Source organism: Muscardinus avellanarius (assembly GCF_963383645.1).
Source record: "Muscardinus avellanarius genome assembly, chromosome: 8".
NCBI classification, from domain to species: Eukaryota; Metazoa; Chordata; class Mammalia; order Rodentia; family Gliridae; genus Muscardinus; species Muscardinus avellanarius.
In genome coordinates, this window is record NC_137794.1 from 71,296,004 (window position 1) to 71,300,981 (window position 4,978).

General features: G+C 40.5%; 1 pseudogene across 1 annotated transcript; it reads left to right on the plus strand.

Moving 5' to 3' along the window:
- Positions 1-3,313: 3,313 nt before the first annotated feature.
- LOC308266080 (elongation factor 1-alpha 1-like) lies at positions 3,314-4,700 on the plus strand (annotated as a pseudogene). Its single transcript has one exon. The product of its transcript is annotated as an elongation factor 1-alpha 1-like (transcript).
- Positions 4,701-4,978: the final 278 nt, after the last annotated feature.

The following is a 4,978-nucleotide window of genomic DNA, read 5'->3' on the forward strand; positions in this document are numbered from 1 at the left end:
ACTTAACTCCAGTTATTTTCTTTCCTTTCATAGAATCCCACCACCCCCACCACATACACACAGCCTTCTCAGCCCCGGATTGGGTCACTGTTATTCAAAAGTACAGTATTCATTTCTTCTTAGTATTTATCAACACCTTTTTTTTTTATTACCACAAATTCCACTGAAAATAATTTAAATAGACCATAAATTTCTATGTATCATATGAAAAGTAGCGCACAATAATGATTTATCTGGAAATGTGATGAAATTCCAAAATTGGATCCCTATGTTAAAGGCATGTGTATTGTTAATTTTAATTGATCAAAATTACTTGACAGCCAGGTGTGGTGGCGCACGCTTGTAATCCCAGTAACTTGGGAGGCTGAGACAGGAGGATCACAGGTTCACAGCTAGCCTCAGCTACTTAGTGAGACCCTGTTTCAAAATAAAGAATAAAAATAGGGCTGGGGGTGTAGCTTGGAGGTAGAATGCTCCTGGATTCCATCCCCAGTCACACACACACACACACACACACACACACACACACACACACTACTTTTACAAGCTAACTATAAAGATTACTTCCTCTATATGCTGTTTCAGCTCACACTCCAATGGCAGTGTGTGTAGAGCCTGATTCTACGAGGCCATCAGCATTTATCTTCAGTCCTCATTTTGGCCAGTCTGGAGTGAGGAAATGGTATTACATTGATTTGAGTTTTACTTTCCTGACTACTCATAAGGTGGAACGTGCTTCTATATATTTGATAGCCTTTGCAGTTCCTCTTCCACTAATTATTAGATTATATACTTTTCCCATTTAAGAAAATTGAGTTTTTTTTTCTGAAAATCAATTTGTAGAATTTTTTATAGTAGCGATATTAACTATCTTGTCACATATATGATTTGAAAATGGTTATCCCAAATCATCATACTTCTTTTGGCTTAGCTTATATGTTTTTGCTTATAGAAAATGTAATCCTCTGGGTAATCTCTGGGTAATCAACTCAGTTAATCATTTATATATAAAGCACATATCATGCTATACATATGTACATATATACATGCTGATATATTTTATTATAAATATATGTAGTGTGGATATAGAAACATATTTATGCATACCTTAGTGACAAATACTTCAGTATTCTATGTTGCTTTAAAGTTATCTATGTAACTCATTTCAATTACTTAATTAATTGGTCTTAATTAGTGTTATTTTCAAGTCCTTAAGTTAATTTAGGATCTTCAAAATACTACTGAAGATGGCAAACTGTTGATCGTAGTTTTGATATAAAAAGTTTGTTGTAATTTTTTTTTTTTTGCAGTTCTGGAGATGTAACCCAGCGACATTCTAACCCCAGCCCTATTTTTTATTCTTTATTTGAAACAGGGTCTCACTGAGTAGCATAGGGCCTCACTAAGTAGCTGGGGCTGTCTGTGAACCGCGATCTTCCTGTCTCAGCCTCCCGAATGCTGGGATTACAAGCGTGCTCTGCCACGCCTGGCTTAGTTTGTTGTAATTTATATAGTTCCAAGTTGCTTATCATGTAATTTTATATACTTTCCTAATTATAAGCATTATATGCGAGTAAAGTTATCTGATCAATTAACCAGTGCATAAAGCTCAAGAAATTTATATAAGTAAGTCTCCTGATGTGAAGCCAAATCCAAGAAATGGACTTACAAACTTTTTTAAAAGCTCAAATTGTCAAGCAAGTATTTACCTAAGGATTTTGGATTCTTACATAAAAATATTTCTGATCTAGAAGTTTCTGTAAGCAAGGGATTTTTTTCCCCTTAAAAATCTAGCACAAATCCGGGCATGGTGGAACATGGTTGTAATGCATTTAGGAGGCTGAGACAGGAGGATCATGGTTCGCCTCATCTACTATTTGGTGAGGCCCTTTGCAACTCAGTGAGATGAGACCCTGTTTCAAAAAAATAAAGAACAAAATATAGGGCTGGGAGTGTAGCTAGGAGATAGAATTCCCCTGGGTTCCATCTCCAGTGCCATGTACACAATAAACAAATAAACAAACAAACAAACAAATAAAATCTAGCACATAGTTTTCTTTCTTTCTTTCTTTCTTTCTTTCTTTCTTTCTTTCTTTCGTGGAGCTAGGGATTGAACCCATGGGCACTTTACCTCTGAGCCCCAAACCTTTTTATTTTTTATTTTGAAACAGGGTCTCCCTAAGTTGGTGAGGCTGGCCTTGAACCTGTGACCCTCCTGTCTCAGCCTCTCAAGTACTGGGTGGGATTATAGGCATGCATCACCACACCCAGTTTAGTTTCTTATTTTCTGGGTATTTGGGAACTCCCAGCCCCAACATATGATAACTGGCCCCAGTGTACCATGAGACACAAGAAAAGAAGCAGACAGACCAAGCACTAAAGACAGTGTGATTTACTGGATGGACCTACTGAGAGAAGTGTGATCCTGGGTAGTGGCAAGACCAAGTAGATACCTAAAATTTAGGTCAAAGAGCAGGGTATATGTAGGTGTTAGGGCAAAAGTAACTTCACCCCAGCTGGAATGCACATGGTTTATCTTAAGCTAGGTGTCAGGCACATTTTTGGCTCCAGGGTCTGGTTGTAAAGGTCCATATAGTACTCCCATGGTTTGGTTTGTACAGATTTCTGGGAAACTATTTATGAAAAATTGAGGAGGGTTACTCTGGGGAAATCATGCCGGTTACCAATTAAGATGGCTACAGCCGTGCCATATACAAAAAAATTTGAAAATTCTGGAGATTCTAGAAATATTAGACTTATCCAGGTACTTCTTAGCCTTTTTAAACTAGTCAGAATTCACTTTCTTTTACTGAAGATATATATTTTTAATACTGGACATTGAAACCAGGGGCATTCTACCTCCAAGATCATTTTATTTATTTATTTATTTTTGTGTGTGTGGTACTAGGGATGTAACCTAGAGGCATTCTATATCTGGGCTACATCCAGCCCTGTTTTATTTATTTTTGTTTGCTTGGAGACAGGGTCTCACTAGGTTGATCAGAATCTCACTGCTTGCTGAGATTGTTCTTGAACTTGATATCCTCTTGTCTCAGCCTCCAAAATACTGAGGTTTCAGGCATGCACCACCATGTCCAGCTTTATCGTTTTATTTTTTTTGAAACATGGTTTCACTAAATTGCGGAGGCTGGCCCTCAATCTGTGTCAGCTTCCCAAGTACTGGGGTTACAGGTGTCACCTCACCCAGTTTACTGAGAAGATTTTATAATCAAAAGCAGGTATTGCTTTTTTCGCAACGGGTTTGCTGCCAGAACACAGCTGTCATGAAAACCACTTCTAAATCAAAGCCAAAATGGGAAAGGAAAAGACTCACATCAACATTGTTGTCATTGGACACGTAGATTCCGGCAAGTCCACCACTACCGGCCATCTCATCTACAAATGTGGTGGGATCGACAAAGGAACCATCGAGAAGTTTGAAAAGGAGGCTGCCGGGATGGGAAAGGGCTCCTTCAAGTATGCCTGGGTCTTGGATAAATTGAAAGCTGAGCGTGAGCGTGGTATCACCACTGACATCTCTCTGTGGAAATTTGAGACCAGTAAGTATTATGTGACTATCATCGATGCCCCCGGACACAGAGACTTTATCAAAAATATGATTACAGGCACATCTCAGGATGACTGTGCTGTCTTGATTGTTGCTGCTGATGTTGGTGAATTTGAAGCTGGTATCCAACAATGGACAGACCCGTGAGCATGCCCTTCTGGCTTACACACTGGGTGTGAAACAAGTGATTGTTGGTGTTAACAAAATGGATTCCACTGAGCCACCTTACAGCCAGAAAAGATCCGGGGAAATCGTTAAGGCAGTCAGCACCTACATTAAGAAAATTGGCTACAACCCTGACACAGTAGCATTTGTGACAATTTCTGGTTGGAATGGTGACAACCTGCTGGAGCCAAGTGCTAACATGCCCTGGTTCAAAGGATGGAAAGCCACCCGTAAAGATGGCAGCGCTAGTGGAATCACAATGCCTGAAGCTTTGGATTGCATCCTGCCACCAACTCGTCCAACTGACAAGCCTCTGTGGCTGCCCCTCCAGGATGTCTACAAAATTGGAGGTATTGGTCCTGTCCCTGTGGGCAGAGTGGAGACTGGTGTTCTCAAGCCTGGCATGGCTGTCACCTTTGCTCCAGTCAACGTCACAACTGAAGTGAAGTCTGTTGAAATGCACCATGAAGCTCTGAGTGAAGCTCTTCCTGGAGACAATGTGGGCTTCAATGGCAAGAACGTGTCTGTGAAAGATGTTCGTTGTGGCAACGTGGCTAGTGATAGCAAAAATGACCCACCAATGGAAGCAGCTGGTTTCACTGCTCAGGTGATCATCCTGAACCATCCAGGCCAAATCAGTGCTGGCTCTGCTCCTGTACTGGATTGTCACACAGCTCACATTGCTTGCAAGTTTGCTGAGCTGAAAGAGAAGATTGACCGACGTTCTGGTAAGAAGCTGGAAGATAGCCCTAAATTCTTGAAGTCTGGTGATGCTGCCATTGTTAATATAGTTCCAGGCAAGCTTTTGTGTGTTGAGAGCTTCTCCGACTATCCTCCTCTGGGTCGTTTTGCTGTTCGTGATATGAGATAGACAGTTGCTGAGGGCGTCATGAAAGCAGTGGACAAGAAGGCTGCTGGAGCTGGCAAGGTCACCAAGTCTTCCCAGAAAGCTCAGAAGGCCGAATGAATATTACCTCTAACACCTGCCACCCCAGTTTTAATCAGTGGTGGAAGGACGGTCTCAGAACTCTTTGTCTCAATTGGCCATTTAAGTTTAATAGTAAAAGACTGGTTAATGATAACAATGCGTCGTAAAGCCTTCAGAAGGAAAGGAAAATGTTTTGTGGACCATTTGCTCTTTTGTGTGTGGCAGTTTTAAGGTATTAGTTTTTAAAATCAGTACTTTTTAATGGAAACACCTTGTACAAAAATCTGTCACAATTTTGAGACCCATTAAAACAAAAG